Source organism: Salmo trutta, chromosome 7, assembly GCF_901001165.1.
Source record: "Salmo trutta chromosome 7, fSalTru1.1, whole genome shotgun sequence".
Taxonomy (NCBI): Eukaryota; Metazoa; Chordata; class Actinopteri; order Salmoniformes; family Salmonidae; genus Salmo; species Salmo trutta.
Genome location: NC_042963.1, coordinates 34,139,553 through 34,157,552, shown reverse-complemented (window position 1 = coordinate 34,157,552; position 18,000 = coordinate 34,139,553). Strand labels below are relative to the sequence as shown.

The following is an 18,000-nucleotide window of genomic DNA, read 5'->3' as shown; positions in this document are numbered from 1 at the left end:
GTGTTGGGGATAGGGGGCAGTATTTGCACAGCTAGATAAAAAACGTACCCAATTTAATCTGGTTACTACTCCTGCCCAGTAACTAGAATATGCATATAATTGTTTGATTCTGATAGAAAACACCCTAAAGTTTCTAAAACTGTTTGAATGGTGTCTGTGAGTATAACAGAACTCATTTGGCAGGCAAAAACCTGAGAAGGTTTCATGCAGGAAGTGGCCTGTCTGACAAGGTGGTGTTGTTCTTGCTTCTGTTTATTGAAGAGCCAGGATCTTAGCTGTAAAGTGACACTTCCTACGGCTCCAATAGGCTCTCAGAGCCCGGGAAAAACCTGAACGATGACGAGGCAGCCTCTGGCTGAAACACATTATCGCCTTTGCCAAGTGGCCGATAAGAGGACAAAGGGCTTAGGCTCGTGCCCGAGTCGACCCAGTGATATTTTTTCTTTAGGCTGTTTACCTAATTGCAGATTCCCGGTCGGAATATTATCGCTTTTTTACGAGAAAAATGGCATAAAAATTGATTTTAAACAGCGGTTGACATGCTTCGAAGTACGGTAATGAAATATTTAGAAATCTTTTGTCACGAAATGCGCCGTGCGCACGACCCTTATTTACCATTGGGATAGTGTCTGGAACGCACGAACAAAACGTCGCTGTTGGAACATAACTATGGATTATTTTGGACCAAACCTACATTTGTTATTGAAGTAGAAGTCCTGGGAGTGCATTCTGACGAAGAACAGGAAAGGTAATCAAACTTTTCTAATAGTAAATCTGACTTTGGTGAAGGCTAAACTTGGTGGGTGTCTAAATAGCTAGCCCTGTGATGCCGGGCTATCTACTTAGAATATTGCAAAATGTGCTTTCACCGAAAAGCTATTTTAAAATCGGACATATCGAGTGCATAGAGGAGTAATGTATCTATAATTCTTAAAATAATTGTTATGCTTTTTGTGAACGTTTATCGTGAGTAATTTAGTAAATTGTTAGTAAAATCGCCGGAAGTTTGCGGGGGGTATGCTAGTTCTGAACGTCACATGCTAATGTAAAAAGCTGGTTTTTGATATAAATATGAACTTGATTGAACAAAACATGCATGTATTGTATAACATAATGTCCTAGGTGTGTCATCTGATGAAGATCATCAAAGGTTAGTGCTGCATTTAGCTGTCTTCTGGGTTTTTGTGACATTATATGCTAGCTTGAAAAATGGGTGTCTGATTATTTCTGGCTGGGTACTCTGCTGACATAATCTAATGTTTTGCTTTCGCTGTAAAGCCTTTTTGAAATCGGACAGTGTGGTTAGATTAATGAGAGTCTTGTCTTTAAATAGCTGTAAAATAGTCATATGTTTGAGAAATTGAAGTAATAGCATTTCAAAGGTATTTGAAAATCGCGCCACAGGAATCAACTGGCTGTTACGTAGGTGGGACGAATTCGTCCCGCCGGTCCGAGAGAGGTTAAACCCTTTACAATGATCTGTGAAGTTCTTGGATTTGTCTTTGAAAGACGGTCCTGAAAAAGGGAAGTTTATTTTTTTGCTGAGTTATATATACATTCAGTTGAAGTCAGAAGTTTACATACACCTTAGCCAAATACATTTAAACTCCGTTTTTCACCATTCCTGACATTTAATCCTAGTAAAAATCCCTGTCTTAGGTCAGCTAGGATCAACACTTTTTATTTTAAGAATGTGAAATGTCAGAATAATAGTTGAGAGTGATTTATTTCAGCTTTTATTTATTTCATCACATTTCCAGTGGGTCAGAAGTTTACATACACTCAATTAGAATTTGGTAGCATTGCCTTTAAATTGTTTCACTTGGGTCGAACATTTCGGGTAGTCTTCCACAAGCTTCCCACAATAAGTTGGGCGAATTTTGGCCCATTCCTCCTGACAGAGCTGGTGTAACTGAGTCATGTTTGTAGGCCTCCTTGCTCGCACACGCTTTTTCAGTTTTGCCCACAAATGTTCTGTAGGATTGAGGTCAGGGCTTTGTGATGGCCACTCCAATACCTTGACTTTGTTGTCTTAAGCCAATTTGCCACAACTTCGGAAGTATGCTTGGGGTCATTGTCCATTTGGAAGACCCATTAGCGACCAAGCTTTAACTTCCTGACTGATGTCTTGAGATGTTGCTTCAATATATCCACATCATTTTCCTGCCTCATGATGCCATCTATTTTGAAGTGCACCAGTTTCTCCTGCAGCAAAGCACCCCCACAGCATGATGCTGCCACCCCCGTGCATCACAGTTGGAATGGTGTTCTTCGGCTTGCAAGCCTCCCCCTTTTTCCACCAAACATAACTATGGTCATTATGGCCAAGCAGTTCTTTTTTTGTTTCATCAGACCAGAGGACATTTCTCCAAAAAGTACCATCTTTGTCCCCATGTGCAGTTGCAAACCGTAGTCTGGCTTTTTTATGGTGGTTTTGGAGCAGTGGCTCCTTCCTTGCTGAGTGGCCTTTCAGGTTATGTCGATATAGGACTCGTTTTACTGTGGATATAGATACTTTTGTTCCTGTTTCCTCCATTTTCACAAGGTCTTTTGGGATTGATTTGCACTTTTCGCCACAAAGTACGTTCATCTCTAGGAGACGGAACGCGTCTCCTTCCTGAGCGATATGACGGCTGCGTGGTTCCATGGTGTTTATACTTGCATACTATTGTTTGTACAGACGAACGTGGTACTTTCAGATGTTTGGAATTTGCTCCCAAGCATGAACCAGACTTGGGAGGTCTACAATTCTTTTTCTGAATTCTTGGCTGATTTCTTTTGATTTTTCTAATTTGTCAAGCAAAGATGCACTGAGTTTGAAGGTAGGCCTTGAAATGCATCCACAGGTACACCTCCAATTGACTCAATTCATGTCAAGTAGCCTTTCAGAGTCTTCTAAAGCCATAACTTAATTTTCTGGAATTTCCCAAGCTGTTTAGAGGCACAGTCACCTTAGTGTATGTAAACTTCTGATCCACTGGAATTGTGAAATAATCTGTCTGTAAACAATTGTTGGAAAAATTACTTGTGTCATGCACAAAGTAGATGTCCTAACCAACTTGCCAAAACTATAGTTTGTTAACAAGAAATTTGTGGAGTGGTTGAAATGAGTTTTAATGACTCCAACCTAAGTGTATGTAAACTTCCGACTTCAACTGTATATGTAGCTTATTTTCAGATCTGCTTTCCATTTATCAACCCACAGGCTTTGGAGTGTGTGGTCAACCAATGTTCGCAACAACAACAAAAAATCAGCTGAGCGGCAATTTGAAAGTTTTGAAAATTCTGTGCAACTTCCGGTGAGCGTTTACTGTGAACACGGAGGCTGTACCTGCTTAAAGTTAGTTTTAACAGAGGCCCAGTAGCCTACTGTGGCTGTTTGATCATAATATAGGTCTACCAGAGTCGCCTACTATCAAAACAATGGAGGAAAAATGCATCCCATAACATTTTAACATGGAATTAGCTGTTCTGTCATTCAGCCTACAGTAGCAGCCAATGTGTGGTGTTCAATGTCTACATTCCGTGAGACTTGCAGGTCTTGACATAAACCTGTTTATCCACTTGTCTTTCAGAGAAGGTGACTGAAAATGTTGTTTGATGCTAGAAACCACTTTGCGTAGTAAGTCATTGTTCTCATACCATTAACAGAATCTGACAAATTATGCTACTCTCTGTCTATTGGGTACTTAGCTTATTCAAGACTGTCTCAAAATGCAACACTGCTCCTTTAAGACATCAAAAATCCCTTAAACATGATTCGCTTTTCAAAGATTGCCAGAAATGCACACATTTTGTGCTCCTGTTGGAAGCAACCATTCCCCCATTGACTACAAATGAGCTGTAATTGCGCTGATAACTCACTAACTAGGAAAGAATATGAATAAATGTGCACAGGTGGCTACATGCAGCTCTCACTTTGATATCAAACCGAGCGGATCTACTCACGACCGCTCATACTGGAGCCTAAACACAGTCCAGTTCAAAGTGAATTGCACAGATCCGTATATGTTAATGTCTATTTGCATATAGGCCTACTACAGCTCTGATTGGTTATGGTGGACCGGTCTGTGTAGAGTGAGAGTTGTGCCTGTCAATGCAATAGAATCCTATTCCAATGCGCTCTGCCAACAAGAACAGTTTTACATATTAAATCTTGCATAGTTCGTTTTGTTTCAGTATATTACATTGGAAGTGGCTAATGCGTTGATTCGATCACAATTGCCACAGTAGAGCGAACCATTAATAATGTTAACTAAATGGGAAAACTGTAGAACGTTGAGTGAAGTTAAATCTCGTGCTTCTCTGCCTGGGCTCATATTTCTTCTTTGTGGAAGTCTGAGGGGAGCATTTGTGGTCAAACACAATCATTCTAATTCCATGATACCCTAGACCCACTCCAATTTGCATACCGCCCCAATAGGTCCACTGACGATGCAATCGCCATCACACTGCCCTAACCCATCTGGACAAGAGGAATATCTATGAAAGAATGCTGTTCATTGACTACAGCTCAGCATTTAACACCATAGTACCCTCCAAACTCGTCATTAAGCTTGAAACCCTGGGTCTCGACCCCGCCCTGTGCAACTGGGTCCTGGACTTTCTGACGGGCCGCCCCCAGGTGGTGATGGTAGGAAGCATCTCCACCCCGCTGATCCTCAGCACTGGGGCCCCACAAGGGTGCGTCTCAGCCCCCTCCTGTACTCCCTGTTCACCCACGACTGTGTGGCCATGCACGCTTCCAACTCAATCAAGTTTGCAGACAACACTACAGTAGTAGGCTTGATTACCAACAATCATGAGACAGGCTACAGGGAGGAGGTGAGGGCTCTGGGAGTTTAGTGCCAGGAAAATAACCTCTCACTCAAAGTCAACAAAATAAAGGAGATGATCGTGGACTTCAGGAAACAGCAGAGGGAGCACCCCCCTATCCACATCGACGGGACAGTAGTGGAGAAGGTGGAAAGGTTTAAGTTCCTCGGCGTACACATCACGGACAAACTGAAATGGTCCACCCACACAGACAGCGTGGTGAAGAAGGCGCAACAGCGCCTCTTCAACCTCAGAAGGCTGAAGAAATTGGCTTGTCACTTAAAACCCTGACAGATTTTTACAGATGGACAATCAAGAGCATCCTGTCGGGCTGTATCACCGCCTGGTACGGCAACTGCACCGCCCTCAACCACAAGGCTCTCCAGAGGGTAGTGAGGTCTGCCCAACGCATCACCGGGGGCAAACTACCTGCCCTCCATGACACCTACAGCACCCAATGTCACAGGAAAGCCACCCGAGCCACTGCCTGTTCACACCGCTTCCATCCAGAAGGTGAGGTCAGTACAGGTTCATCAAAGCTGGGACCGAGAGAGAGAAGCTATTTTTTCAATCTCTAGGCCATCAGACTGCTAAACAGCAATCACTAACAGAGAGGCTGCTGCCAACAGACTCAAATCTCTGGCCACTTTAATAAATTGACTTAATAAAGGTATCACTAGTCACTTTAAATAACGGCACTTTAATGTTTACATATCTCATATGTATATACTGTATACCATCTACTGCATCTTGCCTATGCCGCACGGCCATTGATCATCCATATATTTATGTGTACATATTCTTATTCATCTCTTTACATTTGTGTATTAGGTAGTTGTTGTGAATTTGTTAGATTACTTGTTAGATATTACTGCTTTGTCGGAACTAGAAGCACAAGCATTAAGCTACACTCGCGTTAACATCTGCTAACCATGTGTATGTGACAATCAAATTTGATATGATTTGAATGTAAAATCCTAAGAAAGGTGTCTACGAAAGATTCCATTGACCCATGCAAAACTACATGCTGCTTTTCTCTCCCTCCCTCCCTGCCTGTAACCCAGTCCACCCATGTCTCTGTGGACCTAAGTCACTACAGTATTAAATACACAGCTCTTCACTGGCATGGCACCAGTCAGGTTTCAACTTATTGTTTTACTGCATGTTAGTGTCAAGAGCCTCTTGAGGCCTATCTGATCTGGCTGGGCCACAGTACCTTGGGTATTGAAGCGAAGTTGTTGCTGCTCCATGTGTATTGATTTCTCTGTGTTGTCTATATCTTAAGCATGTGTGGTCAGACAGACATGAAAGGGACAGTACGTTTTGGTATTTGACTGACAGCACAATTCTTGTGGATTTAACTATTGTACACTACACACACACCAGTGTAATGTTGATTTAAAAAAAAGCCAAGGCAAAAAATTGCACCCAACTGTTATTGTAGTAAATGTACATTGTGTACAAGTTATGTCTAGGGTTGTCACGATACCAGTATCCCGATACTACGAAACTTGATTTTCAATGGCAAAAAGGAAAACGTAAAGCAGACTAAACCTACTGGATGTAAAATATTGTGTGCCATAGCTTGGAGAATAAATGTGATTCTGGGTGACAACATAAGGCTGCTAGTTTCCAACATTAGGGCTGTTTTCCTCAGGAAATTCAGTCTGCTTTATGTTTTGTTTCCTTGCCACAATACCTGAGTATTGCGATACTGGTATTGTGACAACCCTAGTTATGAAAGTGATCATGTTGAAATGCGTTCCCTGATGGATCTGTAGGTTGTTTAGGATATTGAAATTAATCAGACTCGGGCAGGAACCTGTCTTAGTGGAAGAGCCTGTTGATCTGTGTTCATCAGCGCATATGTTAATCAGACTTGCTATTGCTTGCTCTACGGAAGTGTGAGATGAAGCTGGAAGCATTTGAATGCAACAGCACTACTCCAGACAGCAACACATTTGACAAGTTTCCCCACATAAAGCTCCTTAATCTTGTTTTAGTGTTAAAACAACAAACAAAATGTTAATGGATGGCCCCTTGATACTTTCAATCTGGAAGCCATATGTCCATACTGGTATGGTAAAAACGTTGAATCATCCACCCACCTGTGCGCACACACCCTCTGTCTCATTCGGATCTCACATTGCAGGCATGTTTGAACAAGAAATAGGTCACCGCATAGGAGGGGGGGAGGAGGAGACTCTTCTCTCACCCGGCCTCAATGAAGCATGTCATCCCCCCTCCCGTCCTCCTTTGGCTGAGCCCCAGCATAGAAAGCTGAGCAGGAGAACTGTGAGGCAGGCATCCTTCAGAAGGCCTGGTGCAGAAGGTTGCCAGCCTGGCTCAGAGCTGGTATAATCCAGGGACTGCCACGATGCCAGCTGGTCAGGCTATGTTCCCCATAGTATTCTAGTGGCCTCTCCTTGTCTCTTCTCCCGACTGCTCTTCAATGGCATTCCAGAGCTATGTTGGAGCAACTGTGCTGCCATTCTGGACCATATGTGTTTGAGGGCCTGTAATATGATCCTCTGACATTCCCTTCAGTCAATCACTATGTGGAGATGAGTGACCCCTCCCATAGACTTTTGCATCCATAGCTGTTGGATGGGTTTAAAACGTTATGGAGAGGTAATCGTTTCAAGGGATGACTATATTCGATTTGTGTTTGGCCAGTGAAGGCTTAACATCCCATCCATTCACGTGGCAAAACCAATGTGTTTCTTCCATTGCGGCCAGTGCCACACAAGGTAACCATTTTGTGCCAAAACACTCGTTAGCTATTGTATTAGAAAGCTGACCACTGTGGAATTAGGAAACCATTCTGTGCCAGAATTTAATGGTTATTTTCCAACCCGCAATGTTGTTTTAACAAGATTAGCCATTTCCGAGGTTCGTACAAGCAGGATTTCTGGCTGGCTTCTGGCTAACTCTGTTAGCGTGATCTGATGTGATTTAGACTAGAGATTTCTAGAGGCTTCTCTGTACAAAGACAGTCCTTGTTTTTTAAATCTTAATCTAATGGATAAAGAGGGGAAGACTGAAGCTTTGCTGTAGCTCTTTTATGTTTTGTGTGAACCAAAGAAAATGCTCAATCTAATGTGATCAGGAGGATAAGCAGATCTGTATGAGCTTGTTGCTCTGAGCTCAAACAGCCTCTCCTAGCTGGTTAGCTGGCTTGTACTTCATTAATTCAACACATTTTCTAGTGAATTTACACCTGGGAATATTTTTCTGTGACATTTGTTTCCCGTATGTCAGCAAAACATCTTCAATGTCAATCATTAGCTTTGCTCCTGGGCCTTGACAAGCAAAAGCAGTCATTCATTGGCCAACATCACATGTGTCAGTACCATTTAGGCACTATATAGCCAGAACGCCTGAGATACCATGTGCTTCACCATCTCTGCCCCCCCCGTACTGCCGTACACCAGCTCTCCACACATACAATCTCGCTAGTTGCTACACACAGTCAGTTAATAACAAATTCTTACTTACAATGACGTCCTAACCCGGACGACGCTGGGCCAAACGCTGGGCACACACCCGCATGCATGCACTCACTAACCCACATATGTTATGGGGTTAATGTGTATGTGTGAGTTTTCTACCAGCCTCCACTGACCTGCGGAACTCAGCAAGTCATTTTGTTAGTCCAGCTCTAGTTCAGCTTGGCTGACTGCTCGTCTCTCTGTATATGCTGAACCACTAACCTCTACTGTCATGCCCTGTGGCCATTTGGGAGCTCCACACATGCATGTAAAATGTAAAGAGGACACTGCAATTGGAAGTAGCAGTTGATGGATTGTAGCCAAACAACATCAGTCAAGTATGCAATCAATTTATCACCAAATCTATGTGAGGGCTAATTGATTAAAGGTGTTACGGTCTTATCGATGGAAAATAGGTGCCCTGCCACTGTTGCCAGTATGGCCTGAGTTAGACCAGTGAAACCGCTTCCCTTATTAAGTGTATTTTCCCCCAATGTCATCCTCAGAGCAGAGACCTGACAGAGCCAGGCCTCAGAGTGGGCACAGACCCTTCTATTTTTCCTTGCTCTATTTATAGACTACATAGGTTATTTATGACAGCCTTTGCCTGGTAGCAGTGTGTGCTCTTCCATGGAAGCCTGGTTCTGACTGGCTTTAGAGCGGATCCATAATGCTCTGTGGAAGCGGCCTCACAGCACCTGGGACATTTGACAGCCCAGTGCTGGCTGTTGTGCCAGGAATCTCCCCTCGTTAAGAAGTAAAAAAGGCATACACCTGCTAGCTATTTCTTATCCATGCTAGGGTATCGGCTTGAAATACAGCATTGGCAACATAGCTATTTATTGAGCTGACTCATTCCCAGTCTGACACACACACTGAGAGCTGCTGCTGTGACTCACGACTGCAGTCTAGTCACTCTTTACTGCTGTTGCCTGCCCACTGAATGGCTGCCAGCTGCCTGCCACCCAGGGATTTATTACTGCTTTATTCCTGTATTTTATAGGTCCCTTCCTTTGGCTGGCACACCTTTCAAATGACATTTGAAGGATGTTGGCTGTGTCTCAAGTCTCCACTAGCTTCCTTGCCTTTTCTCTTTTCCTTCACCACCACTGTTGTGAGAGAAGGTGGTCATATATTTTCACCTGCTAGTTTTAAAGACAATTAGCAGAGGAAAGTAGGGCTGGAAGGGAGCCATTGCACCCGTGTTAATGTTGTGGTGGTCTTGGCCATCTCCCCTGGTGGTGACCGCTATAATCTGTGTTTATGGGTCCCCTTAGCTACAGTCAGTAGGCTGTGCTGTGATTGACAGAGATGCATCCATCTGCAGATTATGCGGGCTGAGGCCCCCTGGTCTGCGAATCTCAAAGCGCGTGCGTCTGACAATTTTTGGTCTCAGATGGTGTTTTTGGTCTGAGATGGTGTTTTTGGTCTCAGATGCTATGTGCCCATGCGACTTGAACTTGGGATATGTTCCAGGGTGTCGGTCGGTGCCTGTGCTCTGGTCCAGGGCATTATGTTAGTATAGTAGTGTAGCCATCTGTGTGTGCAGGATTCATTTAGTTTTGATCATTTTTTAAAATACAATGTTAATGCCAAAAATCATTACAACCAAGCAACCACTTCTTGTGTTGTATCTGTCACCTTGATAAATTGGCTACACTGACTAGCTAGCTGCTGCTACTACTACAAATAGAAAAGATACTGATTGGCTCCGAGACAAGAACGATACTTTAGTTTGAAATGATTTGGTGTGATTCGGTTTGATTAGGGAAATGAATTGATGCAATACGATTCGATGCAGTGCATTTTTTTGCTTGAACACGTTTATTTTCCATTTTAAATCCATATCTGCTGCTGATGGGAGCTCAGGAGCTGCATAAAACATTTTCCTACTTTTCCCATAATTTCTCTAACATTGTCAGTTAAATAAAACATTTTAAGGTGACTTTCCCCCTTAAATTTAAGTGAAAAGGTTCATGGTGCCCATGAGGTCCCTTTTAATTCAGTACATAAACTCAGCAAAAAAGGAAAAATCCTCTCACTGTCAACTGCGTTTATTTTCAGGAAACTTAACGAGTGTAAATACTTGTATGAACATGACAAGATTCAACAAGTTCCACAGACATGTGACTAACATAAATGGAATAATGTGTCCCTGAACAAAGGGTGGGTCAAAATCAAAAGTAACAGTCAGTATCTGGTATGGCCACCAGCTGCAGTAAGTACTGCAGTGCATCTCCTCCTCATGGACTGCACCAGATTTGCCAGTTCCTTGCTGAGATGTTACCCCCCTCTTCCACCAAGGCACCTGCAAATTCCCAGATATTTCTGGGGAGAATGGCCCTAGTCGTCACCCTCCGATCCAACAGGTCCCAGATGTGCTCAATGGGATTGAGATCCGGGCTCTTCACTGGCCATGGCAGAACACTGACATTCCTGTCTTGCAGGAAAACATGCACAGAATGAGCAGTATGGCTGGTGGCATTGTCATGCTGGAGGGTCATGTCTGGATGAGCCTACAGTAAGGGTACCACATGAGGGAGGAGGATGTCTTCCCTGTGTCGCACAGCATTGAGATTGCCTGCAATGACAACAAGCTCAGTCCGATGATGCTGTGACACACCGCCCCAGACCATGATGGACCCTCCACCTCCAAATCGCTCCAGAGTACAGGCCTCGGTGTCATGCTCATTCCTTCGACGATAAACGCGAATCCGACCATCACCCCTGGTGAGACAAAACCGCGACTGGTCAGTGAAGAGCACTTTTTGCCAGTCCTGTCTGGTCCAGCGACGGTGGGTTTGTGCCCATAGGCGACGTTGTTGCCGGTGATATCTGGTGAGGACCTGCCTACAAGCCTGATGGAGGAATTGTGCGTTCCTGGTGTAACTCAGGCAGTTGTTGCCATCCTGTACCTATCCTGCAGGTGTGACGTTTGTATGTACTGATCCTGTGCGGGTGTTACACGTGGTCTGCCACTGTGAGGACGATCAGCTGTCCGTCCTGTCTCCCTGTAGCGCCGTATTAGGCGTCTCACAGTACGGACATTGCAATTTATTGCCCTGGCCACATCTGCAGTTCTCATGCCTCCTTGCAGCATGCCTAAGGCACGTTCACGCAGATGAGCAGGGACCCTGGGCATCTTTCTTTTAGTGTTTTTCAGTCAGTAGAAAGGCCTCTTTTGTGTCCTAAGTTTTCATACCTGTCACCTTAATTGCCTACCGTCTGTAAGCTGTTAATGTCTTAACGACCGTTCCACAGGTGCATGTTCATTAATTGTTTATGGTTCATTGAACAAGCATGTGAAACAGTGTTTAAACCCTTTACAATGAAGATCTGTGAAGTTGGATTTTTACAAATTATTTTTTTGAAAGACAGGGTCCCGGAGAAGGGACGTTTCTTTTTTTTTGCTGAGTTTATATAGAGAGAGTTTATATCAATGTAAACAGCATTTGTGGAGGCTAATGTTGCTTGCCTCTGCCCTGGTTTCAAAAGTAAAACATCCATCACCTAGCTAGCTAGGTAATTAGCTAAACAATGGAAGGTGCACATTCAATAGCTACAAAGTCAATAAGCTTGACGCGTTCGAAAGTAATGCGAACAAGTTCTGAAAAAGTTACAAAAATAAATGTTTTATTATCTAATGAATAAATGCGTATCTTTGACACGTTCAGCCAGTGAATCAAGTCGCCTCTATTATAACCCGAGACTCTTTCTGCCCTACAGGCTTTCAAACTACCGTAAAGCCCTTAAATTATGCCCTCACCTAAGGAAATGTTTGAGGGGCTCTATGCAACACCTTTAAACAATTCCCTTAGGTAAGGGAACATTTCCTTAAAGGTTCAATGTGCAGAAATCGCTCCGCCACACATAGTTCGCCCAATTTCAGTTTGTGACAAAACAAGCAATGTTTACATGGAACCCAAACGGGCTGCGTGCGTGCGTGCGCCATTGTGCATACATTTATTTTGTCCCCCCACACCAAACGCGATCACAACATGTTGGTTAACTTCTTGGGGCTATGTGGGACGTTAGCGTGCCACCCGTGGCGCACCCTATCAACAGCAGGTGCATTTCAAGAGCAGCAAATTTGAAACCAAATAAATGTCAAAATTCTAATTTCTCAAACATACAACTAACTTACACCCTTTGAAAGATAAACATCTCCTTAATCTAACCACGTTGTCCGATTTCAAAAAGGTTTTACGGGGAAAGCATAAAGTTAGGTTATGTTAGGAGAGTACATTGACAATAGCTGTGTGTAATGTATTGTCGATTCAAAGACAGGCGTCACCAAAACCATAAAATCAGCTAAAATTATGCACTAACCTTTTACAATCTCCATCAGATGACACTCCTAGGACATTATGTTAGACAATGCATGCATTTTTAGTTCTATCAAGTTCATATTTATATCTAAAAACAGCGTTTTACTATGGCGTTGATGTTCAGGAAATCGTTTCACTCCAATACCGGCAGTCAAGTCATGACAACAAAATAATGAATTAATATTAGAAAACATTGGTAAAATATTACATTGTCATTCAAAGAATTATAGATTTACATCTCTTGAACGCAATCGACTTGCCAGATTTAAAATTAACCTTACTGGGAAATCACACTTTGCAATAATCTGAGCACTGCGCCCAGAAAAATACGCATTGCGACACAGACTAACCGACATGTTGGAGAGATCTAAAATCGAAAATACTATGTAAATAATCCATTACCTTTGATTCTCTTCATCAGATGTCACTTCCAAAGAATCCCAGGTCCATAACGAATGTAGTTTTGTTCAAAAAAGCTCATCATTTATGTCCAAAAACCTCCGTGTTGTTAGCACATGATCTAAGCCAGCCGGACTTCACTTCACGAACGGAAAAAATATATTTACGTTCGTTCAAACATGTCAAACGTTGTATAGCTTAAATCATTAGTGCCTTTTTTAACCAGAACATGAATAAAATTCAAGGCGGACGATTGGGATCTCTTTTAAAACGTTTCGGAACGAGAGTACCCACCATCAACTCGCGCGCCAGGGGTCTAATCGGCCATCACCGTTCCAAGTCTCTTATTCGGTCAGATCTCACAGTATAAGACTCAAAACACTTTGTAAAGGCTGGTGACATCTAGTGGAAGCCATAGGAAGTGCCAAAACATTCCTCAGCCCCTTTGTTTTTCAATGGCATAGGCTTAAAGTCAATTCAACACATCAGGTATCCACTTCCTGTCAGAATCTGTCTCAGGGTTTTGCCTGCCATAGGAGTTCTGTTATACACAGACACCATTCAAACAGTTTTAGAAACTTTAGGGTGTTTTCTATCCATATATAATAAGTATATGCATATTCTAGTTACTGGGTAGGATTAGTAACCAGATTAAATCGGGTACATTTTTTTATCCAGCCGTGAAAATACTGCCCCCTATACCCTAACAGGTTAAAATATCAAAACAAACTCTGCACCAATTATATTAATTTGGGGACAGGTTGAAAAGCATTAAACATTTATGGCTAGTTAGCTAGCACTTGCTAGCTAATTTTTCCTATTTAGCTAGCTTGCTGTTGCTAGCTAATTTGTCCTGGGATATAAACATTGAGTTGTTATTTTACCTGAAATGCACAAGGTCCTCGACTCCGCCATTAATCCACACATAAAAAGAACTGAATCATTTCTAGTCATCTCTCTTCCTTCCAGGCCTTTTCTTCTCTTGACTTTTTTTGCGATTGGCAACTTTCATAAATTAGGTGCATTACCGCCACTGACCTCGGTCGTCTTTCAGTCACCCACGTGGGTATAACTAATGATGAGATGGCATGTGGTACCTGCTTCTATAAACCAATGAGGAGATGGGAGAGGGAGGACTTGCAGCGCGATCTGCGTCAGAAATAGAACTGATTTCTATTTTAGCCATTGTCAACGCAGAAGCTTGTTGGCGTGCGCGAGCAGTGTGGGTGCAATAATTGAATAACATAGATTTCTACATTTATTTTGCAATGCTCGCGCACGCGACGCAAGCGGTGTAGTCAACCTGTTAGTGTAGAGAGAAATTGTACAATCTAAACCGCTGTGAAATATCTTTTCAATAACCAAGCATATAGTATTTTCAGCTGTTTGAAGTTGGTGTACAAAACCGAAGGTGAAAGACACAAAATTAACTTAAGAACAGGAAGGATCTGAATAGCACTCATAGAACAGAGCTACTGCTTTATATGAGAATCACAGATCTATAACTGAGATTTCTATGTGAATTTGGTTGAGTTGCCCAAAAAGTTGCTTAGTGCAGCTTTAAGGTAAACAATTGCTAGCTAGCTTGCTGTACCTTAATACACTGAATATTTTCAGCTTTACAAGATAAGCTAATGTGTAGTAGGGCCGGGCTAATATGTGTAGTAGGGCCGGGATATATATATATATATATTTGACAGTATGATGGTATTTTATGTTTTTGAATAACAAAGTTCTAAATTTGCTTTGAGAAATGTGTTACCCTAGGGTGGCAACTAGGATGCACGATGTATTGGTAAACATATGGGAATCTTGTCTAGATTAACGCCCGATGTCAAAGCTGACGTGCATACCTATATAACGAGGGGTACATGACGCCACGTAAAATGTAGCTCTATACGTGCAGCACAGCATTCCTAAACTAGCCCACAATGTCTGCTGTGTGGATCGAGCAGTCAAACAGTCATTTGAAAGAGAATCCACAAAGTCGAAATCCATTAATGCCAAGATTATGGAATTCATTGCCCTTGACAATCAACCGCTCTGTTGTGGGTGATGTTGGCTTTCGCCGACTGGTCGAGCACCGGTTAACCTCTATGGGCTAGGTGGCACCAAATCGTCCCACCTACGTAACAGCCAGTTGAATCCTGTGGCGCGATTTTCAAAACGTTTGAAATGCTATTACTTCAATTTCTCAAACATATGACTATTTTACAGCTATTTAAAGACAAGACTCTCGTTAATCTAACCACACTGTCCGATTTCAAAAAGGCTTTATAACGAAAGCAAAACATTAGATTATGTCAGCAGAGTACCCAGCCAGAAATAATCAGACACCCATTTTTCAAGCTAGCATATGTCACAAAAACCCAAACCACAGCTAAATGCAGCACTAACCTTTGATCTTCATCAGATGACACACCTAGGACATTATGTTATACAATACATGCATGTCTGTTCAATCAAGTTCATATTTATATCAAAAAACAGCTTTTGACATTAGCATGTGACGTTCAGAAAAAGCATACCCCCCGCAAACTTCCGGGGAATTTACTAACAATTTACGAAATTACTCACGATAAACGTTCACAAAAAGCATAACAATTATTTTAAGAATTATAGATACAGAACTCATCTATGCACTCGATATGTCCGATTTTAAAATGGCTTTTCGGATGAAGCACATTTTGCAATATTCTAAGTACATAGCCCAGCCATCACGGGCTAGCTATTTAGACACCCGGCAAGTTTAGCCTTCATCAAAATCATATTTCCTATAAGAAAAATGGTCTTACCTTTCCTGTTCTTTGTCAGAATGCACTCCCAGGACTTCTACTTCAATAACAAATGTAGGTTTGGTCCCAAATAATCCATCGTTATGTTCCATCAGCGACGTTTTGTTCGTGCGTTCTAGACACTATCAGAATGGTAAATCACGGTCGTGCGCATGGCGCATTTTGTGACAAAAAAATTCTAAATATTCCATTACCGTACTTCGAAGCATGTCAACCGCTGTTTAAAATAAATTTTTATGCAATTTATCTCGTAGAAAAGTGATAATATTCCGACCGGGAATCTGCGTGTCTGTAAACTGAGGGAAAAACAGAAAGACTGAGGCGGGGCAGGTCACGCGCCTAAGCCTTTGTCCTCTGATAGACCACTTAGCAAAAGCTCTCGTGTGTTTCAGCCAGGGCTTTGAATTATGTCATTCCTGTTTTTCCCGGGCTCTGAGACCCCATTGGAGACGTGGGAAGTGTCACGTAACAGCAGAGATCCTGAGTTTTTGGAAGAGATGTCAAAGAAAGCAAATAAATGGTCAAACAGGCCACTTCCTGTAAAGGAATCTCTCAGGTTTTTGCCTGCCAAATGAGTTCTGTTATACTCACAGACACCATTCAAACAGTTTTAGAAACTTTAGGGTGTTTTCTATCCATATATAATAAGTATATGCATATTCTAGTTACTGGGTAGGATTAGTAACCAGATTAAATCGGGTACGTTTTTTTATCCGGCCGTGTAAATACTGCCCCTTAGCCCCAACAGGTTAACACTACCAAGTGTGCCATTTTTCTGATGTTGCAACACTGACCATGAACAATGAGCTTACAATACTGTGTTGCTAATTAAGCATAATTTGTTTGACCGCAACTTCTGGGGTAGCTAGCTTAAGCTTGGTACCTAGCTAGCACCAATATAACCAGCCTGAAAACAATGACCAGTAAAAACTGCAGCTATTTTCATTATTCTAAGAAATGATTTAGGAATCCTTGTAAGTATTAGCTAGGTTGCCACTTGTTTTCCTATTGAAATTTGTTGTTCGTGAAAATATATAGCTAGCCAGCTACTTAACCTCTCTGGCGCATGTGGGACGAACTCGTCCCACCTACGTAACAGCCACAGAAATCCAGTGGCGCGATTTTTGAATCGTTAGAAATACTATTACTTCAATTTCTCAAACATATGACTATTTTACAGCTATTTAAAGACAATCTCGTTAATCTAACCCCACTGTCCGATTTCAAAAAGGCTTTACAACGAAAGCAAAACATTAGATTATGTCAGCAGAGTGCCCAGCCAGAAATAATCAGACACCCATTTTTCAAGCTAGCATATCATGTCACATAAACCCAAACCACAGCTAAATGCAGCACTAACCTTTTATGATCTTCATCAGATGACACACCTAGGACATTGTGTTATACAATACATGCATGTCTGTTCAATCAAGTTCATATTTATATCAAAAAACAACTTTTTACATTAGCATGTGACTTTCAGAAAAAGCATAACCCCCTCAAACTTCCGGGGAATTTACTAACAGTTTGCTAAATTACTCAGGATAAATGTTCACAAAAAGCATAACAATTATTTTAAGAATTATAGATACATTACTCCTCTATGCACTCGATATGTCCGATTTTAAAATAGCTTTTCGGATGAAGCACATTTTGCATTAATCTAAGTACATAGCCCGGCATCACAGGGCTAGCTATTTAGACACCCACCCAGGTCAGCCGCCACCAAAATCACATTTCCTATAAGAAAAATGTTCTTACCTTGCTTGTTCTTCGTCAGAATACACTGCCAGGACTTCTACTTCAATAACAAATGTTGGTTTGGTCCCAAATAATCCATCGTTATATCCAAACAGCGACGTTTTGTTCGTGAGTTCTAGACACTATCAGAATGCTACATCATGGTCTCGCGCATGGCGCATTGGCGGGACAAAAAAATTCTAAATATTCCATTACCGTACTTCGAAGCATGTCAACCGCTGTTTAAAACCAATTTTTATGCCATTTATCTCGTAGAAAAGCGATAATATTCCGACCGGGAATATGCATTGAGCCTAAACAGCCGAATTAAATTTCTCCTCAGGAGCGAATCGTGCACGCGCCTCATTCAAAGGTCCTCTGATCCGCCACTTACCAAAAGCGATAATGTGTTTCAGCCTGAGGCTGCCTCGT

General features: G+C 42.1%; 1 protein-coding gene across 3 annotated transcripts in view; it reads left to right on the top strand.

The window, feature by feature from the left end:
* LOC115197279 (serine/threonine-protein kinase WNK1) overlaps positions 1-18,000 on the top strand; it is a 74,468-nt gene that overhangs the window by 28,488 nt on the left and 27,980 nt on the right. The window lies entirely within an intron of this gene.